The 16,289-nt window shown below is 47.6% G+C and overlaps 1 non-coding gene across 1 annotated transcript; it reads right to left on the bottom strand.

Moving 5' to 3' along the window:
- Window positions 1–763: 763 nt before the first annotated feature.
- LOC123047680 (U1 spliceosomal RNA) lies at window positions 764–923 on the bottom strand. The gene has a single exon (XR_006423073.1). It is a non-coding gene; the product is annotated as a U1 spliceosomal RNA (small nuclear RNA).
- Between the last annotated feature and the right edge of the window lie 15,366 nt (window positions 924–16,289).

Here is a 16,289-nt window from a genome sequence, read left to right as displayed (position 1 = left end):
AACTTGTTGAAGAGATGAAATAGAACCAAGGTCTATCTTTTTTACCGGAGGTTAAATCGATCATCAAAAGAAGAATTAGACCAAAACATTAGGATACATTCTGAGAAAATGAAACTTCTATTGAAGAGAAGCAAATGAAACACTTTGAAAAATAATATCGTAGAATCCAGAATGAAGATTTCATTTTGTACATCCAGATCATGAATTAGTAACCGCATCCAATCTCCAAAAAGTCCCAATTGTTTTAATTTTTGAAATGGTTAACAGAATCCCCTAGTTGATCATGAGCTTTGTTTTCTCTTTCTCTTTCTTTTTGTTTGTTTCGAGAAAGATATCATCTGATTCTCCTTCTATTGATTCTTTCCGATCGAGATGTATGGATCCATGTGTCTACATACATAAATTTTGTTCATGGATTAATAAAAACGTGCAAGAGCTCTATTTGCCTCTACCATTCTATGAGTCGCTTCTTTCTTCGTATGACACTCCCACTCTCTCTTTGGCAGCATCTACTAATTTGGAACTTAATTTAACAGGCATATTTTAACGTCGGATGCTTTTGGGATGCTTCTATAACCAATGAATGGCAAGTGCTCTTCCTTGTTTCGATCCTACTATTTCAATCGAAATGCATTCCCCGCTACAACAAATTGTGACGTCCACTCTCCCACTTAAGAGAGATGGCACTAAGACAAATTTTAGACCTAAAGATTTAGATCGACCTGATTTTTAGTTTTGTACAAAATATTTATAGTTTGAATTAATAGGGGCCGGGCGAACGCGTACCCCCGCTACTACAAATTATGAGCCCACTCTCCCACAAAGGGAAATGGTAAACCAATGCTCCTCCAAAGTGCAATGGAGGCCACTAGTTTAGGCCATGGGTCTTCTTGATCACCCATAGACCCCGTCCAGGTAAGTGATTAACTAGGCGCTCCTCCATTCTGATTTATACACACCTCTTCTCCTTCCCGAGCTGGGCCCATTTATAGTTTTTTTATTTCTGCAAACTTCAAAAATTCTGCGTAAGTTGAGGACCGAACTCCAAACATCATGCTTCATCAGTAACCAGTATAACCAACCTGGATAGCTCGATTTTGGTGTGTATTTACTTTTTCATCTTCTTTTTGTTGTGCGGAAAATCCTCTAACTCCAATCTACACCGGCCAGGGCTGGTCCCCTCTCCCTCCAACTGATGCTCCAGTGATAGAAGGGAGGGGGGCCTTTCCTCCGCTTTGCAGTTAGGGTTTGGTTTTGTAGGTTGTGGTGCACACTTGGGCACTAAAAAAAGACACATCCGTGACATTTTGGGCCGAACGAATTTTTTTTCTGTCATACATATGACACTTCTATGATGATAATTGTGACAAAACCCGGTATCATCATAGATGTGGTGGGCTCCTACTTCTATGACAAAAATTCATGACAGGAAATGGGCTTTTTGTCCTGGGCGGGCCGGAGATGCAGCTGCATGACATTCTTTGGGCCATCCATGACGAAAAAACCGTGGTAGAAGCGAGGGGGAGGAAATTTTTGGAGAGTTCCGGTTACGGTGGGAGGTCGGGGGCCAAGTGATGCGCGTTTTCTCGTAAGGTACGCGTGTGTGTGTGAGGCGTTGGCTCTAACTGAACCCGAGCGAGGCGTTGGGCTCTAACTGAACCCGAGCGATTGCACTGCAGGCTATGCGTTACTGAACCGATCGATCGATCGATGGCTGTTAACTGAACCCGATTGAGCGATTCCTTCCCTACTACTGCTAACTAAAGCCGATCGACTGGATGAACAGTGAGCGTTGCGGGGGGGGGGGGGGTTGGATGAACAGTGAGCAGTGGCATTGCCTCTGGATGAACATGACCCCGTGGTGTGGAGGGCTAGATGAACAGTAGATGGTGGAGGGGTCCCCGTGGAGGTGTGGTTGAACAGGACCCCGTGGTGTGGAGGGCTGGATGAACAGTAGACGGTGGAGGGGTGCGCGTGGAGGGGTGGTTGAACAGGTCCCCATGGTGTGGAGGGCTGGATGAACAGTAGACGATGGAGGGGTGTCCGTGGAGGGGCGGTTGAACAGGAACCCGTGGTGTGGAGGGTTGGATGAACAATAGACGGTGGAGGGGTGCCCGTGGAGGGGTGGTTGAACAGTAGCCGGTGGAGTAGCGCGCGGTGGAGGCTGGATGAACAGGAGCCCGTGAAGGCTGGAGGAGGTCGACGGTAGCCAGTGGAAGCTGGAGGAGGTCAACGGTGGAGATGAACAGTATCCCGAGTCCCGTTTTGCGGTACGCCACACCCCTCCCGATGAACAAGACCCCCGTTTCGACCGTAGCGCTCCAACACAAGTTTGTTTCCTTTGTTTTGCGGTATGCCACACCCCACCCGATCAATAGGACCCCCGTTTCAAGCGTAGGAGGTTCGTTTCGTCCGTTTTGCGGTACGCCACACCCCTCCCGATCAACAGGACCCCCGTTTCGACCATAGGAGGTCCGTTTCCTCCGTTTTGCGGTATGCCACACCCCTCCCGATCAACAGGACCCCCGTTTCGACCGTAGGAGGTCCGTTTCCTCTGTTTTGCGGTACGCCACACCCCTCCCGATCAATAGGACCCCCTTTTCGACCGTAGGAGGTCCGTTTCCTCCGTTCTGCGATACGCCAGGCCTCGTTTCCATCGCATGTTCCATCCAAGCCCTCCCGATGAACACGACCATGCATTCCGTTCCGACCCAGCCGGTTGGCTCCCATGCGTTCCGTTGCCTCCCGATGAACACGACGCATTCCGTTGCCTCCTCATGAACACGACGCATTCCGTTGCCTCCCCATGAACACGACGACGACGTTGTTTCTTTGTTCTGACCCAGCCATGTACACGAGCCCTCGCCGTACGTATGTGCGAGTAGGCGTTCGAGACCCCGCCCGTATGTACACATACGTGGCCGTATTTTCTTTCTTGCACCCTGGCCGCTGTACGTACGTGTACATGCTACGTGTGCGCCTCTACTATGACACGTGCACGCCTCTACTACGACATGTGCGTGCCTCTACATCAACCAGTATATATGTACGTACACGTTCGCGACCAGAATGACAAAGCTACATACGCTTCGACCAGGTGGGTCCCGACTGTCAGGCACTTCCTTGCGTGCGAACATGTCGCTGGTGGGTCTCAGCAGTGAGGGGGCGAATCGTTTTTTTTTGCCCGGACGCACTTCCTTGCGTGCGAAGATGTAGCTGGTGGGTCCCAACAGTCAGGGGGAAACATTTTTTTCGCTAACTAAGTGGCCCGTCCGGACGCACTTCCTTGCGTGCGAAGATGTAGCTGATGGGTCCCAACAGCCACGGGGAAACGATTTTTTCGTGAAATACAGTGGCCCGTCCGGTGGGTCCCCACTGTCAGGTGGAGGAATAATGTTTTTGCATGTAATAAGGAGGCACTTCCTTGCTACGGCCGTGGACCCAGCTGTCAGCCTCTCCACGTACAGTCCACGTCCGATGGAAGTCGTTCCTTGACCACGTTGACCACGCCGCGCCAAGAGCACCACGGCGGTGGACAACGGCGAGGCCTAGGAAGGGGACGACTCGAAGCCGGGGAAGACGCAGCAGTGGATGCCCACGCGAAGAGGAGTATGAGGGTTCACTAGTTCGGCTGTGGTGTGAGGCTGCTGTCGCCGCAGAATAACAGGGGTTGTGGGTGAGTAGAGGGATGGCCTGGCCAGCGGTGGGAATAGTAGGGGGCGGTGAGGCCTCCGCGGCATCACAGCCGGCCACGGGAGGCAGGAGCACGCGGCACGACCGGCGCTGGTTTGGGCGGCTAGAGCAAGAAGACCAGAGGTTGAAGAAGCACTACGGCCGTTGGATGAACATCGTACGGTAACAGGAGCTAGAATCATTCATATTGACTAAGTTAACAAAACCCTCCGTCCCTGTTAACTTGGTAGGCCCATAAGTCAGCCTCCCACTATGCTGGGTTCCAGCTAGCAGGGGGAGTATTCATTTTTTTTGTGCGTAATAAGGAGGCACTTCCGGTGGGTCCGAGCTGACAGCGCGCGGGGGGGGGGGGGGGGGGTGGGGTTCACGAAATACGGTGGCCCGTCCGGTGGGTCCCAGCAGTTAGGGGGAAACGTTTTTTTCGCGAATACTGGTAGCCCGTCCGGTGGGTCGCTGCTGTTAGGTGGAGGAATATTTATTTTCTGTGTAATAAGAAGGCACTTCCTTGCGGCTGCCGTGGACCCAGCTGTCAGCCTCTCCACGTTACTCTTCCAATAGAAGTCGGTCGTTGACCACATTAACCACACTGCGCCGAGAGCACCACGGCGCTGGACGACGGCGAGGCCTAGTAACGGGAAGACGCGGCAGTGGAAGCCCGCACGGAGAGGAGTACGAGGGTTCACCGGTTCGGCTGCGGTGTGAGGTTGCCGTCGCTGCAGAATAACAGGGGGTGTGGGTGAGTAGAGGGATGCCATGGCCAGCGGTGGGAGTAGTAGGGGGCGCTGAGGCCTGCGCGGCAGCACAACCGGCCACGGGAGGCGGGAGAAGGCAGTCCTGCCGGTGCTGCTTTGGCGGCTGGAGCAAGAAGATCAGAGATTGAAGAAACACGACAGCCATTGGATTGACATCCAACGGTTACGTCTGCTAGAATCGCTTGTTGACGTATATAATAACTAAAAAAATCTTGCATACTCATCAACTAAACAGGCCCACAAGTCAGACCACTCCCTCTTTTTTTAATAATTTATATATAGCTCATGGAAACTTCTTATGCAAATTATTGCAGTCATTTTTTTTGGTTGGCCACGGCCAATTTCGCATATTTCTCTGGGTTCCAAACAATTTTAAATACCGAAATGTCGAGCCAGATTTAAAGTACTTTGAAGATATATTTAAATTAGGTTAATGCCCAGTTAAATAGGAATCTGAAAATGTGAAAAAATTCAGAAATTATAAAGTAATTGCCAATTTGTCATCTGTTTTTATATTTACAACCCATTTCATATTACTTTCAAGATTTGTAGGCGTCTTGAAAGAGTTGCAGCCCATCAGGGCGTAGAAAAATAAGTAGGCCTGGATTGGGTATTCTTCAGAAAAAATAAACTGGGCTCATTTTCACAAAGAAAAAATAGCTGGGCTGGTCACATGGTGAACACAAAATATAAGCTTGGGCTAGACGGGCCACAGCCCAGTTCAAACCCTGCTCCATATCAACAATAACAAAAACAAATACTGCTCGAGTAGCTACGTCCCAGGTGTCAGCCGATCTTGCATTGTTCTCTTGTCTATTGACTATATACGCTCACAATGTCGTGGGTCCCAGATGTCAGGAAAACACTAGGAGGAAGCATTTTATTTTTCCATACGCTGACGTGGTGGGCCCCCTACTGTCATCCTCTCCACGTACTTCTGCCGATTCCTGTTATTTGTTGACCATGTTGACAACGCGAGAGGGCGGCGCCGCGGCGAGCGCACCAAAGCGCACGGAGGACATCGGTGTTAACGATTTAGGAGATGGTGGGGCGGCGATGCATGCGCTGAGGCGCAGCCAGCCGTGGGAGGTGGAAGCAGGCGGCCCCGCCGCGGCTGGTTTGGTTTTGGCGGCTGGAGGAAGACAAGACTGAAGAAACACGATAGACTATAAAAGTAGCAGGAGTACTTAACAACCTTAACTGAAACCAGGAGGGGCACTTAACAACCAAAGTTGAAAGCAGTATGAGTACTTATATAGGTTCAACCGTACAAAGCACGCCTCGAACAATGCTACTTTGCCTACAGTTAACCAAGGGTGAGGCGGCCAAGCCCCAGGACAAGGCCCAGGCGCCACCTCACGCATCCACAACCTTCAGAAAGCGGCTTCATCTCGCAACGTGGTCAATAAACAGGATTCACTTTAGAGCCATGGAAAAGCATGAACATAATCTTCTGTCCTATTCTCCAAGATGGACGGGCCTTCATTATTTGAGACCACCCATGAATAAGTATCTTTTCACCTCCAAGGGGAATTGAGTAGGTCGACATAAACATCATGTTGTGACCAAGCACAAGTCTGACCCGACCATGGTCAGGCAAATGTATAGGAAAAATAGAACTGGGCAGTTCCTATTTCAAGAAGATCACAACTGTAAAACCGTGTATAAGCAATAGTTTATGAACAAAATATATAACAGAAAACAGCTCGTACCATAAGTTTCTCGACACAGTTGGACTTGTTCAACGAGTGCAGCAGTGGCACACATATCCCACGTGGCCTTCCACCATTGAAACGCCCCACAAGGACCTCAAGACGATCAATAAAGTGTAGGAACTTGTGGATGTCGATCCAGTTAACTTCCGTGCCATCAGTAATAGCCGAGTTATTACAGAGTAACAAACGAGCAGACTGCTTAACTCTGAAAAAACCTACACGTGCCACCAATTATAAGAAAATATTAGTTAGAAGTAGCATCTTTGTGAGAGATTCATTGCTACTTCTAAAGTTAAATTGTGATTAGTTAGACAGAATAGGTGGATTAAGAAGTAATCGAGGCAACAAGCAAGAACCAGATACAAAACTAACATGGATGAACAATTGGAACGACATCGGGGTGGAAGATCGCAGTGAAGATGAGACCAGGTTTTGCTATTTCCATCAACATTCGTGCGCCAACTTTCAGTCCGTAACACTTGAGAAAGTTTATCCAAGTTCGGCCATAAAAAAGCAGCGATCTTCTTGGTTCATGATCCCAACTCGGAACTCATATCCATGGCTTGTCTTCACTGTGACCATTAAACTAGTGTATTTAGTTATGGCAAGGCCGAGCATCTTGAGTACATGTGTTCTGGCAGAGCAAATAATACACTGCAGGAAAAATAATATGAAAACACAACATGTTAAAAAAAAACCCACCCTCTCGGATAGAAAAGAGGATTCTAGGAACATACTGTGCGCGTTTCAAAATGCTGTGTTAGGATGAGAAGGAACAAGTGTGGCGTCTCGCCGAGGGCGCAGAAACATGTAGGGTCCTCGCACTTTGGGCACTGCAAATGAAACAGACTAGATTCAGTAGGAAGAAAAATGCATCAACGGCGGCGACTGCTGTCACGCCCAATATGCGACCCTATCCAAAAGGAACTCGAAGGTCCCACCAAGGATAGACCCGCATATTGAAACACTTTTGCAAGGTGGATATCATTACATCAACATTACATAATAGGTGGGGATACATACAAGAGGCATAGAATGCCACACGAATACAACAGTACATCATACACAATATCAACATCCGACTACGGATGAAACACAAATAGAAACTCAAACGACATCCACCCTGCTAGCCCAGGCTGCCGACCTGGAACCTAGCCCCTGGTCGAAGAAGAAGCAGATGAAGAACTCCAAAACAAGTAAACATCGCTCTCACATCATGATCATCGCATAACCTCTACCTGCAACTGTTGTTGTAGTAATCTGTGAGCCACGAGGACTCAGCAATCCCATTACCATGGCTATCAAGACTAGCAAAGCTTAAAGGGAAAGGAAGGGGTAAAGTGGTGAGGTTGCAGCAGCGACTAAGCATATATGGTGGCTAACATATGCAAATAAGAGCGAGAAGAGAGCAAACGGAACGGTCGTGAAGCTAGCAATGATCAAGAGGTGATCCTGAACTCCTACTTACGTCAAACATAACCCAAAAACCGTGTTCAATTCTCGGACTCCGCCGAAAAGAGACCATCACGGCTACACACACGGTTGATGCATTTTAATTAAGTCAAGTGTCAAGTTATCTACAACCGGACATTAACAAATTCCCATCTGCCACATAACCGCGGGCACGGCTTTCGAAAGATAATACCCTGCAGGGTTGTCCCAACTTAGCCCATGATAAGCTCTCGCGATCAACGAAGGATATACCTTCTCCCAGGAAGACCCGATTAGACTCGAAATCCCGGTTTACAAGACATTTCGACAATGGTAAAACAAGACCAGCAAAGCCACCCGAATGTGCCGACAAATCCTGATAGAAGCTGCACATATCTCGTTCTCAGGGCACACCGGATTGTCCAAACTTCCGATAGGCCAGCCCAGAGTTGCCCCTGGTGGCCACCGGTGACTGACAGGTTGGACCAACACTCACGACGAGCACTGGCCCGGGGGGGATAAAATAAAGATGACCCTCGAGAGCGCGACTCCCAAGGGAAAAAGGGCTAGGTGAGGGAAATGTAAAACCAAGGTTGGGCCTTGCTGGAGGAGTTTTATTCAAAGCGAACTATCAAGGGGGTCCCATAAATCACCCAACCGCGTAAGGAACGTAAAATCCGGGAACATAACACCGGTATGACAGAAACTAGGGCGGCAAGAGTGGAACAAAACACCAGGCATAAGGCCGAGTCTTCCACCCTTTACCAAGTATATAGATGCATTAATTAAATAAGAGATATTGTGATATCCCAACATAATCATGTCCACCATGGAGCAATCTTCAGCTTCACCTGCAAATAACAACGCTATAAGAGGGGTTGAGCAAAAGTGGTAACATAGCCAAACAATGGTTTGCTAGGAAGGGTGTCAAAGGTTAGAGGTTCATGGCAATTTGGGATGGCTTGATAAACAGGTGATAGGTAGCGCAGCATAGCGATAGAACGAAGCACCTAGCATAGCAATGATAGTAGTGAGATCCAGGGTAGCGGTCATCTTGCCTAAAATCCCGCTAGGAAGAAGAACGAGTCCATGAAGAAGATGAAGCCACGAAGACGAACCAAGCGTAGACGAACGAATCCTCATGATCGCAACGAAACAGGAACTATCGAGAAGAAGCACACAACAAAGGTAAACACACCACACATAGACAAGACATGATGCACAACAAGCATGATGCAACACAAAGCTACATGAAGCTACTCATGGCAAGATATGATGCAAACAAGAACAACACATCAAAGCAAGTTTAAATGAGGCCGGGAACAACATATAACAATTCCGGTAGGTCCTCATATGCAAATTTCGAAATTGGTCCAGATCTGAATAAACATTATGTTCAAGTTGTTAAACAGCAAGTTAAGATGCACCAAGATCATCTACACGAGATTCTAGTCAAGTTACATATAAAGTTCATTAAATTTGGAGCTGCGGCCTAGAAGATATGAGCAAAGCAAGTTAAACATGGCATTGATGCACTGCATACACACATCAAGCAAACACCTCAAAACATGAATGCAACATGATAATATGAAACTTCATGCAAAAACAAGCAAGTTTCATATAGAGCACACTCAAAACGGAGCAACGGTTCAACACATACACTCTTTACAAGTTATAGCAACAATTTGTCCAAAACAACAACTAGGCATATTGCAAGCATCAAAACAATATGCTACAGCACCCCAACATGAGAACAGAAGGCATGGACATGATGCAATGCAAAATAAAAGAGCAAGCACAAAAGAAACACACGGTGAAACTTGGAATAGCTGGAAGTTTTCTGGAGCGTCGGTCTCGGGGCGTTACAGCTGCCATCCTAGGATTACCCGCGACCAAGGGACTTGGATTTATCAGGGATGGATGAAGAATTCGTACCTGGTTCTCCATGAGAAAACCCTATGCAATCGCTGAGAGGGGGTTTTCTCTGAACAAGCAGACGAGGGAGAAGGGGATTCAGGACTAGTGAAATATTGCCGCTTTGTCCGTCCAGCTTACTGCTAAAGCTGGAAGGGGGGGGGTTGTGATTTGACGGCTCATTGGGCATTACTGCGGCGCTATGACCGGGGTGTGTCTACCGTGAAGTTGTGCACTCTAATTTGTGCATATGGCACGTGGACCCTGTTGGCGGTTGCCCCACATATCAGCGAAAGGAAGTAGAAAGACAGGAGTAACTAGTTACACATAAATATATTTTTTGACAGAGAGATACTCCCTCTGTAAAGAAACATACAAATATTTTATATCACAGACAGGCTCACCTTGCCGAGAAATATACTCCCTCTGCAACGCACGGGCTTTATGGGGGTTCAGCTGAGAATATAATACTCAGATAGGCTCACGGTTCTGGACTTTGGGCCGCAGGCCTACCCTGCATGTTTGGGGGCCCATGTGTTCTACCTCAGCGCTTTTCATATTGCAAGTGATCGGTACGGCGCTAGTTTTAGATGCTGTCGCAAGGTGAATACACAAAATTGAATAAAGCACGGTAGCTGTTGGAATGAAATCGAACGACAGTTCCTAACCAGCAATCAGAGTTGCAATTCTATCAGCGATATACCATGTGATAAATAATACTGTCGTACTACTTATACACACAGGACACTTGTTTCACCATGCCGGATTATTACATCAAAATCTCTCGGAGGATAGATCGGTTTGGCAGTTGCGTGCTGCTACTGAAGAATTTCAAAGTTGACTTGGACCAGCTCTCCTTGCCAAGAAAGTTCGATTTTGACATCATCCCCTACTGCAAGATATGATTTAGATTTGAACCTTGACCATCCTTTAGCATCAATCATCATGCGACCATCCTTTGTACTTACGGTATATTGAGCAGGTTCATTCACACCAAGGCTGCGCATGGTAAGAGAAACTTGGCCGCGGTCGCCCAGATTGTTGAATGACTCCCTCGTTGCTCTAGGAATTCTCTGTTTGCAAACAATAAGGCATATCCAAACAGTTAGATCAACACAGTGAATCATGTGAAACAACATGGAAAGAAAAAAGAACGAAGCACTTGGGCGGCCAATGCTTACCAAGAAGGTGGACATGTTGGTTTTTGTAAGGACTTTGGTGTATGAAGTGCGAACTGTAGCCCAGTCTATTGCCGGTGCAACTGCACGGCCCGGAGTAGATGCAAGTGCAAGTGTTGGTGCAGGTGCCGAAGCCGTTGCTGCTGCCGGAGATGGTGATCCTTGTAGAGCTGGTGCCGGTGTCGGAGCAGGTGCCGATGTTGATGCTCGATCCTTCGGTAGATCAGACTGATCCTCTGACGCGGTCGGTGCCCAATCCTCAGCTAGATCAGACTGAGCTGCTACCACTGTTAGTGCTAGAGCAACTACCGGTGCTCGATCCATTGCTGAAGGTGGTACCGATGTGCGAGACAATGGCGATCATGTCTGGTCTGCTATGATCAGCTTTCTAACTTGACTAGGATCCGTGACCGTGATCCAGTTTTTTTCTTCATTTCTTTTAAACGTGAGAAGGACTTATTGTGGCGTTTTTGTTAAACCAAACTGCAGTTCATCACAGGGATTCAACTTGTACTCAGACAACAGACTGATCCAATTTTTTCCAGTAATATAAGTGAAGGACAGTGCCTTCGTTACTGACACGACATAAGAAGTGAAACCTGCAAAAATAGCCATCGTAGAGCAAACCAAACGGTTTATTCTGTGATGAATGTGACATGGCAAAACCTGCATCGTAAAATTGCAGGAAAAGAAAGAAAACATGGCATTTAATAAATAAGATTTAGATAGTAAATCAATAAGATTTACTTGATGTGACACGAGTGAATCCTTACTAGGAAATCACTATGTTGAAGTACTAAACAGAAGATTGATCGTCCAACTACGCCTGGCATGCAGGGGGCCCGCCTACTCCCACAAGCAGGACAGTCCAAAGGTCGTGACAAATCGTATGGACCGAACATCCATGGGACTGGAAATCCTGGTGGGTGCGATAAACCCTGCAATGCATACAGATATTGGAGTGCAACCATAATTGATAAACCGTCCTCACAAAAAATATGATATGGATACTTCAAAATATATAGACTGGATTGAGTGGACAGACATTAACATAGACCATTCTCAAGACTGACCACACACCAAAAGCGGCAGTACAAATAAACAATACAGGGTTCACAAAGACAAATCAAGTACTGAACAATAGTACTTACTACGGACAAGCAAAGTTGCACTAAGTAAACTCTGCAGACTATTTCTTGCCACCGACCTACGGGATGAACCCCGCATAACTGACTAGGCCATGGACTTTGTGTGAGATGTCTACATGCACCATCACCATCTTGTCAACCTTGGAGAACCTAACAGAGTGGTCTTTCCACTCATAAACATGATGATGAAGACATGCCGCATCAGATTTGTTGGGGAGCTTTACAAGAACCACACCCTTTGTAATCAAAGGCATAGCCAGGAAATTGTTGTGGTCAAGTACAGCCTCGAGAACACGCCTGACAAAAATGCTACAGGAAAACACTAGTTCAGGACACGTGGCGACAAGGACACATCAGCTGGATAGTTCAGCAGTAGAACTCATCATCAGGTATTCCAGTTCACATGGCATGACTTTGAGAACTTCATCTCCACCGGGGACCTGGTTCTAATTCAAACAGAAACCATATTTTATTACTACCTCCGTTCAGAAATATAAGATGATTTTCGATATTATACTCCATATATGACTACATATACGCACAGAAATGAGTGAACAAAGACACTAGAACATGTCTTCAAAGGCATGAGAGCAGAGGGATTACTTGCAATATCCATAACACAAGTTACTGAGGCAAATATACCCTCTTAAAAGGTAGCATTGATGTTCATAAAGTACTCCCTCCGTCCCAAAATTCTTGTCTTAGATTTGTCTAGATACGGATGTATCAAGTCACATTTTAGTATTAGATACATCCGTATCTAGACAAATCTAAGACAAGAAATTTGGGACAGAGGGAGTAGTTAAAAGTAATCTATAAGAAATCAGTGTCAACCTCTCGCATGTTTTGGTCAAAAGAGGAATTTAGAACCATCATTTGGCACACTAAAATCACATGCAAGATCACCCAGAAAATTGTACTACCAGTACTAGTACTGCGTGTTAGATGAAAAAACACGATCAAGATCGAGAAAAAGATCGTCAACAAGAGACATTACCTGGACTTGCTTAATGAGGGATCCCGGATAGGGGGGCTTGGACAGGGCGATGGCTTTGAGCTTGTCTGCGGAAGTCTCGGCGGGGTGCTTGCACTTCTTTGTACCATGAGCCTTGACGGTTTTGGCCAGAGCCATAGACATCACGTCGGCTGGTGCTCCGACGTCCATCCAAAAGAGGAAGCTGAGAGAGAAGAGTGAAAGGAGGAACGAGATGAGGGAGAAGCGAAGCGAGTGGGGGTTTTCTTCAAGAGAGGAAGCTGAGAGATAAGAGTGAAATGATGGTTGCTTCGTCCGTCCAACTTACCGCTGGAAAGGAGGGGGTTTTGTGATTTGATGGCTCGCTGGGCATTACTGCAGTGGTTCGATCGGGGTAGTCTACCGTCACTCTACTACAGAGTAATTTAGTGCATGGTTGGTGGACCCAGGTGCTGGCTATCCCACACGTCGGCGAAAGTGAGTAATTTAGTGCATGGCTGGAGGAGGATCCGCACGATAGAGCGTGTCCATTGTTTTTTTGAGGAAAAAATGATTACAGCAAGCGTTTCCACTCTTATGACGGAGGAGTGCGAACACGGCAGCCACTTGAACATACACAGTGCTCCTACTACTAGGCATGTGCAGTGGTTCATATGTCAGTACTACACAATCTTGTTGCTAGTGTAGTAAGATATGACGATAACAAATGATGTTGTGCGCATGTCAACTACTCCTATATGTAACATAGTACCGCTTTGTCGACTTCTCGGTCGAGAATGAATGGTGAGATCAATGTTAACAGAACTAGGTCCACAGCACACGGAGAGTACGGTGCTACAGTACTCCATGAAACATGAATCATATGAAGCACGAATATTGTTAGGCAGGGTGTATGAAGGGTGCACAGGATGGGAGCAAAAGTTCCCTTGTTGACCCACTTTTGGGTCTTTGGCAGAGTGCATGAAGGGTGCATGAGTCCACTCTAGTAGGTTGACAAAAATACACGACGAGGAAATAACTATATTGAGATGAGAATGCAACCAAACACACCCACACGCTTTGTGCTACAGTGACTGATCTGCACCGTCTGAGTTTGATCCAACGGTCATGTTGCGCCGAGACATGGACATGCCCATGCAGAGGGCGCCTAAACACCACCGAAGTCCCTCTGCTTCTCGAGGCGCACGACATTGGTGATGCAGGGCGCAACTGCCCGCAGAGCCCGCTCCCGGTCGACGGGAGCCAGCTCGTCAAAGACGGCGTCCAATGGCACGAATGGATTCTGGTGACGGAGCCCTAAAAGGATTCACTCGGCAACGGCGACGGCATCGCGCAACCCCTCCTTGTCCAGCTCAGCCCCCACCATCGCACGGAGACGGCTCAGCTCCTCGGAGATATAGGTGAAGAAGGAGACCAGGTCAGGAAGCCGCAGCTCGTTGAAGTTGACCGGGTGGTCGAACGGGTTTAGCTCGACGGTCGACATCGTCGCGCTAGCACGATGGTAGGCATCGCGCAGCCGCAACACGTGCATGGAAACTTGGTTCACCAAGTGGCTGAGGCCATCCTGGACCTCGTCATGATCGGCCTGCTCGCGCTCTAGCCGGCTCCCCTGACAGCCTATCGTATGTCCCACTTTCTGCAGCAACGATGCCGACGCCTCGAGAATCTTTGTGGTGGAAGCCTGCCGCTTTTGAAGATCTGTGAACTCCCGCACATAATGGGGGAGCATGGCACTCCTCTCCTCCTTGAGCTCATGGAGCTCCACGTCCTTGGCCCTGAGCTCCGCATCCTTGGCATGGAGCTCCTATGTCAGGCGCCTCACCTCGGACTCCGTGATCTGCTGCGCCGCCATGGCACCAGGTAGAAGCAATGGGGAGAGGAAGTAAAGGGGGCGAAACAGCTGAAAGGCAATGCAATCTATGGGAAGGCGGATGGAGCCAGCCGAGGAGTGGGGAATCTTTCGGTTTTCACCACGGTAAAACACCAGTCGACGACTTCTCACATCAGGGAGCAGTGAGTTTTATAGGCGGAGTCATCGTGACTAATTGCTGCCGCGCCTGCTCCCGTCAATCAAAAAATTAAAAATCCTGCCGCGCCTGCTCCAGTCAATCAAAAAAAAATTAAAAATCCTGTCGCACCCAAACACCAGAGCAACGCCGCGGTGGATATTTAAATTTACCTGCCGGTAAGTAGATAAAAAAGGGGTGAAAAAACAAATGTGGCGGCGGCCTAGCTAATCGGTCGACCTAGCCCAACTAGCTAGCCACCGTGCTTCACTTATGTACTCGGCGGGAAAGGTGGTCTTTCGTGATTTGACGACTCATTTACTTGCTTTGGCACTACAACCGAGGAGGACCCAGAAAACGCGCGGTAGGGCGTCCCACGTCAGGAAGAATATATGCGTGCACCACCCGGGAGGACCCCGAAACCGCGCGGTAGGGTGTGCCACGTCTCGGCATGGAGGAAAAATGTGCGTGTAAAAATATACTGTATCAGATGTAAAAACACAGCTTCATCAGGAAAACGTGGCACGGAGGATAGATGTGGTTAGCTCCGCCTCGACCAGCCACAACGTCTCTTGTTCTAGGCGATTCTTCTATTTTCCAAGCTTTTTTAGTGGTAATAACAGCACGGCAAGCTAGTGCCGCTCTTCGTGTGTGCCCGTGCAAAGGTTAGACGATGGAGAGAAGAGAGATTGAGATTGCAGACCTGGGACCCACCAGTAAATGAGACAACTGTCATGCACGTGTTGACGAGGCACTCTCTCTACTCTACTCAACGCAAGTACTGTATAAAATCAAGTTATGGTACAAAGCCAACAACTGTTTGTTATTTTAGGCTATCGACTTACGCTTTGTAGTCCAAGTTGCCAGTTCGAATCACGTCTTTTAGATTTGTTAGTTCTAGGTCCAAATTTGATTAATGACAAGTGGGACCCCCGTGTGTTGTTCCGATATTTCAGTGTAGGATGGTTTTTTTTGAACAAATATTTTGCGCGGTTAGACAAGTAACGGCACGAGTTACACGTATTTTACAAGTTTACGAACAAAAATGACCGCAACATAGAATATCACATCCACCCTGCAGCTTAGATACTATGGTGATATGAGTTTTTACACCGCTGGAAGTGAGATCCAATGGCTTGGGAGTAGTCTTTGTAATTATGCGCAATTTCCAAACTCTTCAAAGGTTTTTTTTGCAAATAAAGCATTCAGGCCTCGTGTGTGCCGCTGCATCTTCGATCCAACGGCTCCCCGTTGCTCATATTAGGTGCTCCCCGTAGCTTAATTACCCGCTACGATGAAATGAGCATCTAGGTCGTATGATCAGTGATCAGATGGCACATGCGTAGTACTTGTACTTTCTGCGCATTTCCCAAACTCTATCAGCCGTATATTGCAAAAACATTCAAACCTCCTACTGTGGGCCGTTAGATCTCAGTGAACTCGTATCACCATAGAATCTACGGTGCGGGAGCACCTCAT

This window comes from Triticum aestivum, chromosome 2B, assembly GCF_018294505.1.
Source record: "Triticum aestivum cultivar Chinese Spring chromosome 2B, IWGSC CS RefSeq v2.1, whole genome shotgun sequence".
Lineage (NCBI taxonomy): Eukaryota > Viridiplantae > Streptophyta > Magnoliopsida > Poales > Poaceae > Triticum > Triticum aestivum.
The sequence above is the reverse complement of the archived record's forward strand: the minus strand, read 5'-3'. Positions and strand labels throughout refer to the sequence as shown.